This window comes from Monodelphis domestica, chromosome 3, assembly GCF_027887165.1.
Source record: "Monodelphis domestica isolate mMonDom1 chromosome 3, mMonDom1.pri, whole genome shotgun sequence".
Classification (NCBI taxonomy): domain Eukaryota; kingdom Metazoa; phylum Chordata; class Mammalia; order Didelphimorphia; family Didelphidae; genus Monodelphis; species Monodelphis domestica.
The window spans coordinates 379,361,072-379,381,169 of NC_077229.1; the positions used below are offsets into that span (position 1 = coordinate 379,361,072).

The following is a 20,098-nucleotide window of genomic DNA, read 5'->3' on the forward strand; positions in this document are numbered from 1 at the left end:
CCTTTTCTTCAATGCAACCCTCTTTTTCAGCCCTTGATTGATTTTTTGTACATGTCATTCTTATGCATACATATCATACATATTGTTCCATATCATCACATTTACATATACATATCATCATATATATCATATTATCATAATCAGCTTACTTATCCACCCTCTATCTGAATAAATTCCTTCTATCTTGTTTACTACTAAGAGTAATCTTTGAAAATTACAGAGATCCTCTTTCCATGCAGTCATATAAATATTTTTTTCTTAATGAGTGCCTTAAAGTTTCTCTTTCTTAATTACCTTTGTGGGTTTCTCTTGTGTCTCATATTCAGCCTTCAAAATTTTTGTGTAGGTCTGGCTTATTCCTCAGAAATGCTTAGAAATCTTCTATCTTATTGAATAACTGTTTTTTCTCTGAAAGAATATACTCATTTTTGTTGGGTAGGTGATTATGGGCTATAAACCCAAATCTTTTGTCTTCTTGAAAATCACATTTCAGCATTCCAGGCCTTACAATCCTTTAATGTAGAGGCCAATAGGTCCTGAGGGATCCTGATTTTAGCATCATGGTATTTGAATGTTTTTTTCTGGCTGTTTGAAGTATTTTTTCCTTGACTTAATGGCTCTTGAATGTAGCTATTACATTCCTGGAAGTTGTCAGTTGAGGATTCCTTTCTGGAGGTGATCTGGGGATTCTTTCAATTTCTATTTTTTTTTTCTTGTTCAAGGATCTCTGGGCAATTATCATTGAAAATTTATTGTAATATTATATCGAAAATTTGTTCTTCATCACCATTAGTTTCTAGAGGGTCAATTCTGATTTTTAAGGCCTCATTTTCATCTATTAGTTTTTGGTTCTCCCTTTTCAATTGGCCCAATTCTTCTTGCATCCCTGTCATTTCTACTTCATTTATTTTCCATTCTTCTTGCATTACTTGAATTTCTTCTTGCATTAATTTCCTTTCTTCTTACAGCACTTTTATTTATTTTTGCATTAATTTCCTTTCTTCTTGCATTTCTTTATTTTCTTCTTGCATCACTTTCATTTCTCTTTCCCACTTTTCAAGTCTTTTTTTTTTTTTTAGTTCTTTCAGACTCTGTTCATTCTGTATTTTTCTTTTGGATTTTATATGTGTTTCCTTTCCTTCACTGTCCCCTTCTCTGACTGCACCTTGCTCTTTGTCTCCATAGTAGGTCTTTAGAGTTAGGTGCTTTTTTGGGTTGTTTGATCATTTCCCTGTTTACTTATAGGTAGGTTCTTTATTCTGGAAAGTTGGAGTAACCTCTTAAACTTCAGTCCTTCCTTGATGCTATTTTGGCTTATTTTCTGGGTTGTTATTAGTTTAACAGAGGTCTAAAGGGTGAGAGCTCTGATAGTCCCCTCCCAGTGCTGATTAAATTGACCCTTGAGAAGTTGCTACCTTAAATACTTCCCTCAGGCTTGACTATAAGCTTTTGATTTCACTCTGCACTTGATTATGTTAGATACCAATCAAATTATAGCCCCAGACTTAGGCTCTTTTTTTTTTTTACCTCAAGGTGTTCTTGATTCAATCAGACACACCCCTGATTACCCTTCCCTGGAGCTCTGCCCTTATTTTTGGGCAAAGAGATCCTGGGGAAGTTTCCCCTGAGAACTATGCCTTCACCCAAAGCCCAGACTGGGATTCCTGGCTTCTTTCTGGGTCCCCATGGATCAGCCCCCTTCAATCCAGATTGCCCTAGGCTGGGACTCCCAATTTATCAACAGGTTTGAAATTGCAAGGGTTTGAATTGGCTTTGACCACTACTTTCCTTGGAAGAATCTATGGTTCTAACTCCTAGACATGGCTTAAACTCAGTATCTTTGAGAGCAGATTGTGGGGGGAGGAGTTTGTAGTTTGTTTTTGGCTTGCTCTTCTGCTATAGGCCTCTGGTTATCTCCACTCCCCTTTCACACCAGTTCCCCAAATGCCAACCTTTTGGATTTCTCCACTTTTGATGGTTGTTTCACTCTGTCTCTTTTTTGATTCCTTCACTCATGTATTTGTTTTGTGGTGATATTTTCCTCTTGGTCAGGGAGGATTTTCGTGATGAAACTGTGATGCTCTCTAGTTACTCTTACATCTTGGCACCACCCCAATAGCCCAATTTTCAAATCAACTTTAACTCATTTTGTTTGTATAAAATATTATCATTAAGTAAAATTGGGAAAATAATATTTGCAGAGAGCTTATAATAATTCCTGGCACAGAGTAGGTACATGATAAATGCTCATTCTCTCACTCTGTATCTTTATTCCTTTTGCATCAGGCTTTGTGATATGTAGAAATACCCGAAAGAAAGCAGCCCTGAGACTAGCATTTTAAAATTTCCATTAAATTATAGTTGTTATTTGCTAATTTAATTATTTGTTCATTCAAATATTAACTTATGAATCATTTTTTAAATATATGTTAGCCCTTTCTTTCTGACCTGTTTCTGATTCTCTAAGTCAGTACCCAAATATTAATTACTAAGAGCAAGGCAAAGAGAAAAAGTCTTCACTTGGCATACCCTAAGGATATCTCTCCACTGAAACATGACAAGGTAAGGTCAAAGTGCTTTGATTAATATCTTAGAACACAGTCTGAATGGATCACACTATGTTTCTTTTTAAAAGACAAAAAAAAATCAAATCCTATGGAGACCAAAAAGTATATTCATTATTAATGAAGTTAAATATTGTAATTATAATGACATGAATTTTATGGGTCCCCTAATCAGAAAGTAGAATGCCTTTTCATCCTTAAAAATTAGCATATAGAGGGCAGCTGGGTTTCTCAGTGGTTTGAGATCCAAGCCTACAGACAGGTGGTCCTAGGTTCAAATCAGGCCTCAGATGCTTCCTTGTTGTGTAACCCTGTGCAAGTCACTTAACTCCCTTTGCCTAGCCCTTATCACTCTTCTGCCTTGGAACCAATGCACAGTCTTTATTTTTAAGATGGAAGATAAGGGTTTAAGAAATAAATAAAATCAGCATATACATTCTAGGGGTTAGGGATAGGGAGGGAGACATTTCCTTGGAAAGAGAATAGTAGAGTTGTTATTTAATGGTACTGTTGGCATTAGGTCTTCTGAATCCTTAACTGGTTTAGCAAGTAACATCCTAACATCTTATGTATACAACCACACCCAGCAGCACCAAGTAACTGACAATAAAATATTATCAAGCTTAACTAAATATTTGTCATTATTGAATAGAATAATTATTGTTTTATAGAATCATTTTAAGTCTAAATTCTGTAGGAAAATTATACTTTATGTCTTAAAAAGATGTCATGACAAAATGTTTTGTTTTATATGTGCCTTGGAATTTTTAATGATCATTTGCTAAATAACATTTAGCATATTTATAACTGTTAGCCCAAACAAAATAAAGATAAAGATAAAGAATTGTTATCATAATGTGTTCTCATAGGATATGAGAAGCAGTAAGGACTGAGCTAGCTTTTGAAGTCTAATCATACCCTTTCCAAATTTTTGGGACTACTAATCATATCCAGCATATTGTTCAAAAAACACCTTGCAGATCGCTAACAAAAACATACTTTTCTGGAACTCAAATTTACCCATAGATAGAGTTCTGCAAAAATTCTCTTCATGCTGATCAGGTTCTAAAAAGCTGATCTAATCCTCTCAACAGTTTAAGTTTCATTCTGAGCAGTTGGTATTACTACTCAAGTTAATTCCCATAACTGACCTATGGAATTATTATTTTTTCTACCAAGGTGGATATTGACAATAGATAGATATCTGTGTATTTGTTTCAATACCCTTTTTGTCTTACTATTTTTCTTGTCCAGGGATCACATTTGTTTCTTTATTTTCACTTTCATATTTTTTCCTTCTTTAGGAATGTTTCTATAATTAGTCACTAAATAGTTAAAATTGATTGCTGTGAGATTTATAGACTGAACATTAAATAAATCCTCCCAGAGTACAATTACATTTTAACTTCTTTCTATTCTTAAAACTCTACTGGTTGTCCCTGTTTATTTTACTTCATTCATGCCATCTCTGATTCCTAAAATAATTCATTAACCAATGAAATTTCCTATGTGCTTCAAAAATTAAGCTGAAATGACACATTCTCTGTTAATCTATTCAGTTCTGCTCTTAAAAAAATTTATATCTCTCTACTCTCTCACTGTAAGACCAAACCACTGAAAGATAGAGGTAAAGTCTGACTTAAAGTACTGTTTAAGTATAAATATGTGTACTATTATCTAATTAGGAAAGCATTTGATTGCTTTCTCCACTAAATAGCGGTGCATTTGATCACCGATCTTGATAAACTTTTAAGAAAAAAATTCTTACTTATGAAGTAGTAATTACTCTCCAAATCTGTCATTTGATCCAGGTAAATTCAAAGCATAGCTAAATTACAGACTTTGACATTTTGCATTATTTTTGTGGAAAGTTTATTTTGAAAATGTATTGATTCCAAATTTAAGTCACTGAAGACTTCTTTAAGGGGTGGATTTATATAATTCACACTATGCTTGAATTCTCTTTTACTAAATAAAGCCCTATGTTTAAAAAATTAATATTTTTCAGATCAAAATTGATTAGAATTACAATTGGTAAGTTCTTAAAAGGACATTTTCATAAGTGGCATTTGCTAAAAATGACAAAAACTCAAAGACTTTCATGTTTTCCAAGCTCTCCACTTTGAATGATGAAGCATTCATGAATTCATTTCGAGGTTTTAAATTTAACACAGGCCAATAGCCACCTGATGAATTCTGGACAGCTAATAAGGAATTTAACCATGCTTTTGAATAATCTGAATCAAAACAAATTTTCTGCCATCCAATCAATGATGAAGATTAATTTTTTGGTCCTTTAATGATTGGTTTTTGATTAACATTCTCAGACTTGAATTCATAATAAAATTTATTTTCTACCTTCTTTGCTCCCTAATTTAAAGTCACCAAGAAAATGTATTTTTTCTAATTTTCTAGAAAACATACTTTAGTTCTGTGCACACACCCTAAGTGTATAATAACAACAATAAAGATTATTACCATTATTAATTATACCATATAGAGGGCCATGTGTGTGCACACATAAATGAGTGTACATGTATGGAGGCATGTGTATATGCCATATATGAATGGACATATATAATATTAAATTATAACTCCTTTACAGAAATTTCCTGTATTTGAATAGCTCTTTCACTGCACCATTATATAAATTCACATTCTTTTGTGGCCATTAAAAGTGATTTTAAAAGAAATTGACACTGAAAAGGATATATAATATTGAAATATCTGCCACATTTCAAGACTGCAATTAGATTCTAGCTTGGTTGAGCCAGTATCCAGGATTCTAACTCATACAAAATGATTTCAAGAACAAAATACTTCTTTCAAAAAAAAAAGGATAATATAACATATGTGTTTCAAAACAAAGATATACCAAGATTTTAGTACCAAAATGAATCCAAAGTTTTAATAGAGATAGTTAAATTTTGATTACTTGGAAACAATGCTAAAGAAGCAATCTTGAAATCCTGTCCACCAAAGGAACTAGTACTAAACAAAAATAATGTATATTATCCATATATGATGTGTACGTGTGTATGATTTTGAATTTAAATTCAAAGTACACCATTCAAATTATTTTTATGATTAACTTTTTCTGGCTTCTTTGTCACTCAAAGACATGTTTACTCCCCAAAATAACAATATGTGTAGAAATATTCTTATTATGTAGCTTCTCTAGTGTTAATCATACAGAAAATAAGTATTGCTTTTTGTTAAAAATTGTAAACTTATAATTTGACTGGCATTCAATAGTTGATTTATTCAGAAGACTATGACTTGAAATTGTAATAAATTTATGAGTTTTGATGGCCCAGAATTCCCTTTAATTACAAAGAAAAAATTGAGAATAAAGTTTTTTCACAGCATTATAACTTCTAAAATATAATATATAGGGAAGACATTTAGTTTAATAAAATGTATAGAAAATCAAAATATGAGAAAATCCTTGAATATTAGGTATATTGTACAAGCCTCTTCTTATGGTGATTGATGTGCTGGCTTAGGATAATTTGTTCTGCGCATAGGAGTGGGGAATTTCTAAGCACAGCTTTGTAAGGAGTTATATACCTAAGCAAAAATTAACCCATGATAGTCTTTTGGGTTTGGTTTTGTGAGCCTGATCTTTTGGTGATATTTTGGGGAAATATTGTGTAAGTATTTTGCTCTTATATTATAGGAGAAATCAATTCCATTATTAGGGGATGTTGATTTACTTGATTTACCAATCAAAACCCTTCTTGGAAAACTCCCCAACAAACTCTAAAAAATGATTAGTCTAATATTAAATCTGAATTGTGTTTTTAATACCCCTTTGATTTCTCTACTTGACTACTATGATTATTTATTGCCTCTAGAATTTTTGATTGATTATCTATTTTTATTAAAGTAATAAGTGATTTTCCTTGATTGTCTGTAAACTCAAGCTCCTCACAGATTAGTGAGAAAATTAAGCCACCTATGACAGAATCATTTATCTTTAGAAAAACATTTGTGTATCCTGTCAGAATAAATAATTACAATATAAGGGTGTAGAATGATCACAGAATGTTAATCAAATGATTTGTCAAAAGTTAATATGTCACTTACCCAATTATCTGCATTTGAACATGGATGTTGAATAATGTAGTTGTGTGCCAAGAAAAAAGGCATAAAAATGAAAACCAATCATGGGTCAAGTGAAGAAGCCATTCCATGCAGAGCCTGGCCCCAGGCTGATACTCACACAGCTGACTTCCATCATTCATTTCTACCTACATTGCTCCACCTGATGAGGACCCTTGGAGGTGTGAGCAGGCCTGGACCCAAGCTCTTGGCATTTCTGGTGCCAAGTACAGGGACTCCTAGCTAGGTAAGCCCCAAACAAAAATGCTCTCTCCAAACTTGGGCATCTACCATCCCACCCAAAGGAGATTGCAACCCCCACCCCCACCACCATCAGAAGCATAGGGAAGGAGGTGGGTAATTCAGAACTTGCAAGTTGAAAAGGACACTAGGATACACAGATTGGTAAATAATTCATAGTATGTTCCAACAATGACACTTTCTATGGGTCCTGAGAGGCAGTTATGTTAGAATATCTTGTCCATTAGTGAGTGCTGAGTTCAAAATTACATTGTGGAGAGGAATCAGCAGGCTTACAGTACTTCTTCAATTCTGTCAGTTCTGACTACAATGTGCACCAACTGATTGATGTCTCTTCATCAAACAATGGTGAGACTCATCATTCTGACATGTAAATACTTCTTTTCTGAAAGAAACAACAACATGAATCTAGATAAGAAAAGAATGACTGAGTGAAGTGAACCTTCTAAAAACAGCGTAGGGGAATATTATGTAGATGCAAGTAGGAATTTATGATTTCTTACTGGAAGATATTAGTGTTTATTTGTAGGATTTTAATTTTTAAGAAAATCTGTGAGTGCTTTACATGGAAACTAATACAGTGATACAGGGCATTCAAGAGGTTTTCCTGAGTCCTATTCCCAACATAACACATGTACAGTATTTTTAACATTTTTCACAAAAGAGCTATCCTCAATGCAAAGAGAAAATTAGAAAACATAATGAATTATTGGAATTTCAAATAAAACTTATTTATTCTTATGACTTGCAGCTTCTCTTCTGTTGGCATTCCCCTTTCTTGTGTCTATGACAAATCTTTTATAACTAAGTTGTAGAGTTTTTCTGGGGACAAATTATTCATCACCTTGGAGCCCACAGTATGGTAGACCATATCAAATTTAAGTGGACTGGTTTAGATGATGGGTGTGCCACCAAGATTTTACTAAAAACTTTTTCATTTATTTAAGATGACAGGAAAACCAATCCTATCCATTGTGAGGCAACACAGGAAAATTCTAGTGAAGAAATCTTTAAATCGTATGGAGAGAATGAAAAAAGATATTATGACTCATTGGAAAGGGTAGCAGTTCAGGGCTCAGATGATCTGAATTCAGACTCAGATTATTCATAATTGTGTTATTGTGTGTGTATATATTTTGCTGTGGAGTCATTTCAATTGCATTTGATTCCTTGTGACTACATTGGGTAAGTATCTTGGCTAAGTGTCATTTCCTTCTCTGGCTCATTTAATAGATGAGGAACTGAAGCAAATAGGGTCAAGTGATTTGCCCAAGGTCACAGAACTAGTAAGAGTTGGAGGCTAGTTTTGAACTCAAGTCCTCCTGACTCTAGATCCAGTGATCTATGCACTCCACCACTTAGCATCTCATGTATGTATTCATGTATGTATGTATGCATTTATGTTTATATAGACAGAAATATATATGTAAGATATATCTACATAGAATCATATATACATATGTTTACATATATAATTATAAAAACAGAGACATCCCCATTAGAACATAAACTACTTGATATCAGTGACTTTTTCAGGGACTCCAATATAGTTTGGGAACATAATACATTCAGAGCAAATGCTTAGAGTTAGAATAAAATTTAGAAAACAATTCTGACAGTCTATATGGCCACATGGATTTTGTCTTTGTGGTCTTATGAAAGTTTCTTCATTTTTCTATTGCTAACAATTTTCTTAGAATGCAAAATTTTTTAGAGTGTCATTAATTTGCAACATCCATCATTTTCCTTATTGTTTATTCTGTACAGAATTGAGATTCTAGGTTCTAAAAGCTCTCCTCCCAAATACTCACACACACACAATCATATAAACAGCTTGTTCTTTAAGTTTTAGTGCAGTTTTCATCCAAAATACTTTAAAGTACAGAAAAATATTTTGGACAATGTATGCTTATATATGAATTAAAGTATGTCTATATATGTGAATGTGGATATTTTAGCACAAAATGTTGGTATGTATATGAATTTTCAAAAATAATGTTCCACTGTCATTAACATAAATTAATACAGTTATTACATAAATCTTTTATAATCATTCCAATTTTGTAAAAAAAATCTGTTGCCACAAATTATTAGTTATTAAAGTAGAAAATAAAAAAAATTTATCTAAACTATAGAAATGCAATTTTTTCAAAAATGGTGAATTTTATAACTTATTACATGTCTTTGATACATTGGACCACAAGTAAATATTCTGGGTATTTAGGCATTAGCTACACAAAAGCAATTTTCTGTTTTCCTACATTATTCCTTCTTAAATTATGTATTCATAAAGAATAATATCCATTCAAAATAATTATATAAGCATCAAATATATAGTGTAATAATATGTACTTTGGATGATTTTCTAGTGTTACATTTAGAACTAATTGTACTACTTCCTAGTCATGACTGAATGAACTTTTCACAGTTATGAGACAATAACATTTGTTTAGTAATTTTTGAGTCTCAGTTTTAATAAAATCACTATTTTATCCTCATTAAAAAGATTCCTGACAGAGTCAGCAACCCCAGACAGAGCCAAGTACAATGCTGGGATGTAAGGCCCACAGGCTCAGCTTGGGACTTTGCTATAAAGGAGGAGCAGTTGGATCTTGGATCCAGTATTCTGTCAACAGAACCCCTAAATTTCTTTAGAAGTACTACTTTTTCTAGAATGCTGCTAAGACATTTAGATTTGTAACATGAATTTCTACTTGTGTTTAGCTTCCTATGTTTGGTATTAGTGCCTGCCATTCCACAATTTGACTGGACTTTAGATTCTCAGTAGTACCAATGAAAGGCACAACTTAGGAAGACCTATGAAGCAAATGAAGATAGAGGAGAGAAACATAGGAAAAGAACTTGAAAATGATTTAAATGCACAGTCTGGAGTACAGCACGGACAAACATAGTTTCCAGATGGGAATGAACAAGTTTGGTGACATGACCACTGAAGAATTCAAACAAATGATGAATGGCTATAAGTCCAATAGATCAGAGAGGAGGACCAAAGGATCTCTGTTTCATGAAGCTCTCTTTGCACAGATTCCTGCATATGTAGATTGGAGAGAAAAAGGCATTGTAACTCATTTTAATGGTCAGAGTCAGTATGGTTCTTGTTGGGCATTTAGTGCCACTGGCTCCCTTGAAGATAAGTGGTTCCATAAAAAAAGGCAAACTTGTTTCACTTAGTGAATAGAACTTGGTTGACTGCTCTTCTTCTGAAAGCAATGGCTATTGTGTTGTTTTCATGGATAAAGTCTTCCAATATGTGAAGAAAATGGTGGCATTGATACAGAAGAATGCTATCCATATGTTGAAGAGCATAACAAATGCAAATATCAGTCAGAAAACTCTGGTGTGTGAATTTCAAAACTACTCAACCCTGTTCAAAACATTCTTTAGAGGATGGGATTTGACTATTTCCTGATTAATAACAATAGAGATACTTGGAATGACAGAATCAGGTCTTGGAAACTACATTCTCCACCCTACTCAGGGTAACAGGATTTAGGAAGGGCTGCAGCAAAGCTCAAGATTTAATTATTTGAGAATATGGCCTTCAACAGACATGTGCAAAGGGGACAGACCTCTGGGCAGTCCTGGGTGAAGCTAGAGCCACCATTGGCACAGGGGGGACACAGGAAGTGAGGTAGAGGACAGTTGAGGATACTGGGGACTTCCTGTGTGGAAGAAAGGAGGTGGTTGGAGCCTGGTGCTTGGAGTGGAGGCCCTCAGACTGTTTCTCCATTTTGGTCATGTGAGTAATAGGGACTGATCTCTTTACTTTGCGTCGGCTATCCAAAGCCTTGGGCCTTTGGCCCAGCCTAATCAGAGTGGGTATTTAAGCCCTATTCCCTTCTCTCCCTTTTCCCCCTCTCTCTCTTTCCCTCTAATACTTTTCTTCCTCCTGTTTGTAATTAAAACTCCATAAAAGGTTGACTGCTGACTTGAGTTTTCATTTAGGAATTACATAGCTGAATTCCTTGGCGACCTTAAATTAATATATATCAGTCTTTTAAAGTGATTTCCATATCACATTGTGGCTGACTAATTGGAGTCTAAAGAATTCTCTCAATAAACTTCTGAATTTTCTTGCCTTTTTACTCTACTTTCTCACCACTTAGTCCTTTTTAACAGCTAACTCGGCTTAAAGACACAGCTGCTAGAACAAGTGAGTATACAAAACTTCTTCTCCCTTCTCTTTTCTCCTTAAGTTAAATTGGAATCAGCAGTTTTTCTTTTTCTTCCCTTTAATCTTAAGGGGCAGCTGGGTGGCTCAGTGGATTGAGAGCCAGGCCTAGAGATAGAAGGTCCTGGAATCAAATAGGACCTCAGATACTTCCCAGCTGTGTGACTCTAAAAGTTAGATAGAAAACAGCTGTTTTAAATCTTAGCAACAGGACCCTAAAGTCCTGGCTGGGAGAGCTGTAGAGCTGTTTCTAAATATCCTTTCCCTTAAGGAACAATTACCTAGATTAGGAGTAAAAAAACAAAAAAACAAAAAACCCTGTGGAAAGTTTTTTGCTTTGCTCTGCTCCCCACATGTTTTGTGAAGACTGTTAGAGAAATAATTAATATATATATATATATATATATATATATATATATATATCAATGAGTACTACATTCTTTGACATTTATATGGCAGTTGAAGAATTAGGGGCATTGAGGAATGCAGGATACCTCCAATTTTTTATATTAATATGTAATGTCATTTTTGTACTCCTCAATCATGTTTTTAAAGATGCAAAAATAAAAAAGAAATTGAGGATAAAATGCAAGCCCAATTAGAAGATCTAAAATGTTTCTTACAGGATCAATGGGCAAATACCCACATTACCAGAAACAGACCTATTTCTGAACCCTTGAATGAGGAAATTCCCTTCCCTGAAATAGAGATGGAAAAAACCTTCCCTATAGCTCAGTTAACAGATTGCTTCTCTCATATAGTGCAAATTTTGACTGAATTTAATCCCCAAAACCCTCCCACTGCAATCCCAGTTTCTCATATTCCCTCTCCTACAGAAAACCAAATTCCAATGCAAAGGAGATCTTGTCCTCCTAGAGAAACATGTCCTTATCAAACTGACCCATGGGTACAAAATTCAACTAGAGGCCTGTTTCCTCTGAGAGAAGTACCTGAAATAGGACAGAATGGATATGTGGTGACTTTAAGACATAGGATACCATTTACTCCCCAAGAAATAAATGAATTTACATGAAATATCCCCACATATGAACAAGGTCCCTTTCTAGTAACAAAAAAGATGGGAGACATATTTTTTTTCAGTATAATCTATCTTACAAGGAAGTTGAGAACTTGCTACAGGCTTTTTTGACTGAACATGAGAAAAATAAAATAATTGCTCATGTCAACAAAACCTGGGGGCGGAATGCAGCTCATTGGCCATCTCAGGATCCCGAATGGGACTATAACAATCCTGAGGATTATCTACAACTATACCGTTTAGAGAGGCCATCCTTACGGCAATGAAGGAATGTGCAGACAGTACAGATAAGTGGATGGAACTTGAAAAAATTAAGCAAAAGGAGGAAGAAACACCCTCCATATTCATGGATAGAATAATTGAGTTTGGGGACAGATACCTGGATTGCGACCTAACTAAAGAGAATAGCTTAAGAGAAGTTAGAAGGATCTTTGTCAATAACTCTTGCAAAGGGATTAAGAATTATTTTAGAACACAATGTCCAAGAAGGTCAGAGATGGACCTTGAAGAATTGTGAAAAACAGCTATATATATTTTAAGGAGAAACAAAGAAAAGGAAGAAGAAAATAATGATGACATGGAGGAAATGAAGAATGTGTAATAGATAGGATAGCTAAATTAGAAAGTGGGCATGATAATGAACCAACGACACTTGCCCCCCCTCCAGAAATCTAATTATCAATCCATTACCTGCCACTTCTGTGGGAAGAAGGGCCACAATATGGTACAGTGTAGAGCTTTTCTCAAGATTATAGGAAGGAATGTGCAGTTTAATAACAATTACAGAAGTGATCATTATAGAAATAAATATAATTATGACAATGAAAACTGCAACTTTAGGAATGATGACTATAGGAATGGATATTGGGAAAATGATAACTCAAATGAAATAACTCCACAACAAAATATAAAAAATGGTGCTAGTCCAAAAAATACTCGAGGCACGAATGCCCTTCAGGGGGGTGCCCTTCAGGGGGGCACTTTTCAGGGGGGTGCCCAAGGAACTTCCCAAACACAATGAAGGTGTCCGGTGGGGGCTGGGGCACAGGAATCAGAGGATACAACCTTTGATTTTCCGGACCCTGATGTCCTACTAGCCATTGTCCCTATCCACTACCCCCCATACTAATGAACCCCATATTACTTTAAAGGTGGGTAACAACTATTATGATTGTCTATTAGACACTGGAGCTTCCCGATCTGTATTAAAGAGAACACCTGATTTACAATGTTATTCTGTTGGCTCAGAGAATGTAATGGGAGTATCAGGAATAACCCAAAGAGTTAAAAGACTTCCTCCTAGAATGGTGTCTGTAGGACCCCTAGAGGTACAACATTCCTTCCTTTTGATGCCTGACTCCCCTTTAAATTTGCTGGGGATGGAACTTCTATGCAATCTCAGAGCCACAATAACCTGCTCCCCAGATGGTTCTTTATCATTGGAAGTACCAGAGGAATCTTTAAATTTACTCCCTGTAATTCTCTCAGAGAGTCAGGAGAAAAAAGAGCATCTCACCTTTGCAATACCTGAAGATATACCAGAGTCTCTTTGGGCCACATCTTCTTCTGATGTAGGCTTACTTAAGTTGGCTGTACCTGTGCAGATAAAAACTAAATCTAGCCCACCTCCTTTCATTCCTCAGTATCCCCTCTCAAAAGAGGCAATTGAGGGTATTACACCAGTTATTAACTCATTAATAGAACAGGGAATAATAATCCCTTGCAAATCTGAATACAAAACACCCATCCTGCCCGTTAAAAAACCAAAAAGAGGGCCCGATGGCAAACACCTCTATAGATTCGTGCAGGATTTGAGGGCTGTGAACAACCACGTTATAAAAAGACACTCCATAGTTTCCAATATCAATACTATCATTTCTTCTATTCCTAGCACAGCTACATACTTTACAGTAGTAGACTTGTGCTCAGCCTTCTTTTCGATACCCATACATGAGAACTCGAGGCATATCTTTGCTTTCACCTGGCAGGGCCGTAAATACTGCTGGAGTCATCTGACACAAGGTTTCGTAGACAGCCCGAGCTTATTTGAGCAAATTTTGAGCCAAGATACAGATAATATAAAATTAAAAAACAGCAAATTAATCAAGTACATAGATGACCTATTCTTGGCCTCACCAGATGCGGAAACATGTCAGGAAGATAGCAAGCACCTTCTTTTGGAATTGCACAAAAGATGTCATAAGATCTCAAAGGATAAGGTTCAGTGGTGTCTCCCTAAAGTAGAATATTTGGGGTTCATGCTGTCTGCAGGTGCCCGCGTGATTTCTCCCAAATAAATTGAGAATATTCAAAATTTAAGTGCTCATACCACTAAGAAACAGTTAAGAGCAATTTTGGGAGCAATGGGTTTTGTAGACAATGGATTCCTTGCTATGGGGAAATTACTAAACCCCTTATAGCACTAACAAGGGATTCAGTCCCTGAACCCTTCAAATTAGAACCAGAAAACCTGTCAGCTCTATCAGATCTAAAAAGGCTATCCTGTCTGCCCCCACTCTAGGCTTCCCAGATTACAACAAGCCATTTACTTTGTATGTACATGAGTGAAGAGGGGTAGCTTCAGGTGTTTAAACTCAGACTTTGGGACCTTCCCAGCGCCCAATTGCCAATTATTCTGCCCAACTGGACCCAGTAGCATCAGTAGCACCACCATGTCTTAGAGGAGTAGTTGCTACAGTCTTACTAGTGACAAAAACTGTTGATTTAGTATGGGGATGTCCATTAACAATAATGTGCCCACATGAGGTAGAAGCATTGTTGTTAAGACATAGAACAAAGGCATTTTCTGATTAGCAAATTACAAGGTATGAAATAACCTTGTTAAACAATGAAAACATTACCTTGAAGAGCTGTTCAACTCTTGACCCTGCCACCTTGCTTCCAGATTTACCAACTTCAGGAGAACCATTACATAGTTGTGAAACACTAGTGTCCATGGCAGAAAAGCCTCAAGATGATCTCTTGGACACTCCTTTAAACAACTCAAATCTGGTCTTACTTCCTGATGGTTCTTCTTTTATGAGAGATGGCATACGCTACACTGGAGCTGCTGTAGTCACAGAATTTGCCACTGAGTGGTCAGCTTTGCTGCCCTCTAATATTAGCACTCAAGGGGCAGAACTCATAGCTCTGAAACATGCCTGTATAATTGCCAAGGGTAAAAAGGCAACAATTTATAAGGATTCTAGATATGCTTTTGGCATTTGTCATTCAATTGGGATGCTATGGCTCCAGAGAGGATTTTTAACCTTAGCTGGAAAATCAATAGCTAATGCAGAAATTATTAATGAAGTTCTTTCTGCTCTCAAACTGCCTGAAGCCCTAGCTGTAGTTCATTGCTCTGCCCATACAGGTGGCTCTGACCCTGTCTCTAGAGGAAATGACTGAGCAGATGCAGCTGCAAAGCTAGCAGCCATAGAAGGACCTGGATTAATTTTAACATTAACAACCACTGATGATTTAAATTTATCACTTGCCTATAATAAAAAGGAAGTGGAAAAATGGAAACAAAAATTTAAAGCAAAACAGATTAATGGAGTGTGGGTATCATCTAAAGGGAAACCCCTGTTCCCTAGAAGTTTCTATCACCAAATTTGCCAATCTGTTCATAAAAATGGTCATTTTGGTACCCAGGGCATCATGGACTCTGTTAAAAGGGTTTGGATAGCCCCCGTTATAACTACCATAGCCTCTAAAGTGTGTTCAGCCTGCTCTACCTGCCAGGCATATAACCAACACGCCTTTCGTGACAAAGCTTTCAGTGAGCATCCTTTGGCTTATACCTCTTTCGAGCACCTACAGATAGATTTCATAACAATGCCAAAGGCCAGACATTATAAATTTTGTCTAGTCATAGTAGATCAACTGACCAGATGGCTGGAAGCATTTCCTGTGACCCGAGCCACAGTAGCTTTTGTTGCTAAGGTGCTTTTAAAGGAAATTATTCCTCATTTTGGCCTGCCAGCACATATTGATTCTGATAGAGGAAGTCATTTTACCGATTCTGTCTTAAACCAAATATATTCTTGCTTGGGGATAACTCCCAAATTCCATGTTCCATATCATCCACAGAGTTCAGGCCATGTTGAAAGGATGAATAAAGAACTTAAAACTATGATTGGCAAATTATGCACTGAGACCCATTTAAAATAGCCTGAAATTCTCCCTCTGGCCCTATTTTATCTTAGAAGCAGACCTAGAGGAGACTTACATATTTTACCATTTGAGATGCTTTTTTGGACATCCGCCTATACAGGCTAAGCCTTTCTCCCCGGCATATACATCACTATTAGGGGGAGATACTACTATTGCTTCCTATATACAGGAATTACAGCATAAACTGCGTGAACTTCATTAATCTGCAACTGCAGTACAAGCTGGACCACTAGACTTTTCACTTCATGACCTGAACCCAGAAGACAAGGTGTATATTAAAGATTTCCAGCATACTGGAGCAACTCAGCCTTTGTGGGAAGGACCATTCCAAATATTGTTAACTACTCCAACATCTATAAAGGTTGGAGAAAAGGACTCTTGGATTCATTGCTCACATGTAAAGAGAGCATTTTTTGCTTAGACTGATTGACTGTATCCTATCACATGCATTGAAGATAATAATCCATTGACAAGTGGATGCTGTTTTTTCAAAAAACACATTGAATTCCTGAATTTTTTCTTCTCTTTCCCTTATTTTTTTATTATTGCTTTCTTTTGAATATTTGAATTTTTCCCCTTTCCTCACTTCTTGTACAAAAGGTATATACAATTAATTTTTTCCTCTCTCTCTGCAGTAGTCTTGGCTACAAGTGGGTAAGTGAAATATTACTGCATTCTGTCCTACAGACTTGTGGGATAGAAATTACTATAAATTGGACCTTTACAAGAGCCAGTTATGAAGTTATTCTTGTTTACTCAACATTTTATACATAGATTTTGCTATTTTGATTCTGATTTTGAATTTTTTTCTTCCCTTTCTCCCAAAAGTTTAACTTTCTTCCATATTTTTCCCTTTATATGTTTTTGTTTTTGTTTGTTTTGTTTTTATTGTTTTTGAATTCTTTTAATAAATGACTTATATACCCCCATAACTCAACAATGCATCCTGAGCTGAACTGGATTTTTTTAACACCCACTTCAGGGGGGATGGTATTTTAATAAAATTCCAAGATTTTGAAAATTTTTTGTTTGTTTGTTTGAGAAACATCTTCAAGGAAGAAGCTTGCTAACTCCTAAATCCAAGGAATGAACTGTTGCAGAAAGATGCCAGAAAACCTACATTACATCAAGATCAAGAATGAACCTTGAGGTGTGGTTGCTTGAACTGAAGGTTGATTGAATTTATTTTGAATGTACACTTTTCTGCCAAAGGGGACTGCCCCCAATTGGCTTTTGTCAATATGCCCAGCAAAACATTGGTTTTGCTGTCCCTCTCTATCTCTTCTATTTTTCCCTTATCTCTAACTATTGTAATTTCATAGCTAGTATGTTTACAAGACCCATCCGAGAGATTAGTCTTCCTTGGGCCTCGGGGGGGGGGGGGGATGTGAATTTCAAAACTACTCAACCCTGTTCAAACCATTCTTTAGAGGATGGGATTTGGCTATTTCCTGGTCAATAACAATAGAGATACTTGGAATGACAGAATCAGGTCTTGGAAACTACAATCTCTACCCTACTCCTCAGGGTAACAGGATTTAGGAAGGGCTGCAGCAAAGCTCAAAATTTAATTATTTGAGAATATGGCCTTCAACAGACATGTGCAAAGGGGACAGACCTCTGGGCGGTCCTGGGTGAAGCTAGAGCCACCATTGGCACAGGGGAGATACAGGAAGTGAGGTAGAGGACAGTTGAGGATACTGGGGACTTCCTGTGTGGAAGAAAGGAGGTGGTTGGAGCCTGGTGCTTGGAGTAGAGGCCCTCAGACTGTTTCTCCATTTTGGTCACATGAATGATAGGGATTGATCTCTTTTCTTTGCTTCGGCTATCCAAGGCCTTGGTCCTTTGGCCCAGCCTAAGCAGAGTGGGTATTTAAGCCCTATTCCCTTCTCTCCCCTTTCTCTCTCTCTCTCTCTCTCTCTCTCTCTCTCTCTCTCTCTCTCTCTCTCTCTCTCTCTCTCTCTCTCTCTCTCTCTCTTTCTCTCTCTAATACCTTTCTTCCTCCTGTTAGTAATTAAAAACTCCATAAAAGGTTGACTGCTGACTTGAGTTTTCATTTAGGAATTACATAGCTGAATGGTGATTTTAAATTAATATATATCAGTCTTTTAAAGTGATTTCCATATCACAGGAGCTAATGTCACTGGATTTGTAGACATTCCATCCATCTACACAAGAAAGAACACTGATGAAGGCTGTAGCAACCATGGGTCCTGTGTCAGTGGCTATTGATGCGGGAAATCCATCCTTCATGTTCCAAGAGTCTGGTGTTTATTTTGAGCCACAGTGCAGCAGTTTACAACTGGATCATGGTATACTGGTTGTGGGCTATGGTTCAGAAGGAACAGGTGGAAAGAAATACTGGATTGTCAATAACATCTGGGGTGAGGAGTGGGGTGACAAAGGGTATGTTTTAATGACTGAGGACAAGAATAACCACTATGGAATAGCAACCGAAGTCAGCTAACCAGAAGTGTGATTTGATTAAAGGAGAACCACTTCAGAAATATTTGAAAACAGGATCACACCTGTATTGTTCAGGATAAAACACTTGAATATAGCCCAGGATCCAAGTTATAATTTGAGTTCCTTGTGACATTTTACATTTGTGAAATGTAAACACTACTTTGTTATAAATAGCTTATAATATTGCTTAATTCAAAGACATACATTTTTATTTTAAAATTGTGTGTATAAAGCTTGACCTTTTAAAATAAACCTCAATTCATTGTATATGCACTTTGGGGGAGCTGATTGAGAAGAGAATTTGATTTCTAGTATTTTTGCCCTAGAATCTACTTTTTTTTTTTGTCCTAGAATGGGGAATCAGTCAGTGGCTACAAATATTTTGAGGAATGAATCCAGTATTTTGTACTCTACCTCATTACAACATTAAAGGTGTATCGATATCTCTAACTGGCTTTGACATTACTTCAGTCCCTTGAAAAGCAAAACAGAGGAAGTTACAGGTCCAGGTTTTAGGAGCCATTAGTAATCAATGTACAGGCTTATTGCCTGTTAATTATGTGAATAAAGAAATATATATGTAGGCCTACTAAAGTTACATGGACCAAGGACAATCTCATCTTTTTTAAGTTTTAAAGGGTTTCAAGACAATCTATACATAATATTACAATGAGAGCTGCTAAGCCTAAGGGTTACTGTTAAACACGATTATGGTCTTTGCATCTTTTTCGATTATCAGCTTAAGGTCTTTGAATAAAATGACATAAGTTTTATTTTAGCATTTGAACAAATTTTAATTGTCCATTTTAACATAGTCTTAATAATACATTACTTATTTAGTACTTTTAAAAGTTTTCAAATCTCTATGTGTTGTGTTAAGGGTAAAATGTATAGTTGAGGTTGAAAATATTATATTAGTGATTGCCAGGGATTTAAATTCTAAATTCCAATGAAATACTCAAGTCAGAATGGGATTTTATAGTGGTTTATTTACAATAGAAGGAAGAAATTAAGAAGAAGGAAGAAGAGGGAAAGGAGTAGAAGATCTTCTCTGTTCTGGCCTGAGCCAGGGGTAGTTCAGAGGCCTCTCAGCCAAGGGGTCTTCCCAGAAGATTAAATCTAACTTGGCTTCCAGCTAGGCAGCCTCCTCCAAGATGAGAGGCCTCCTTGGAGTCTGGTACCTTTAGAAGGGTCAAGGAAAAGAGGAGTCAGCGTTATCACTCACCACGTGACCATTCAGGGAAACAGTCCCACCTAGACCCATGCTTCAGAACTCCTCCCAGTCAATGCCACTGC

The 20,098-nt window shown here is 36.0% G+C and overlaps 1 pseudogene; it reads left to right on the forward strand.

Moving 5' to 3' along the window:
• The first annotated feature begins 1,633 nt into the window (after window positions 1–1,633).
• Window positions 1,634–19,857, forward strand: LOC100616708 (procathepsin L-like; annotated as a pseudogene).
• The last annotated feature ends 241 nt before the right edge of the window (window positions 19,858–20,098 follow it).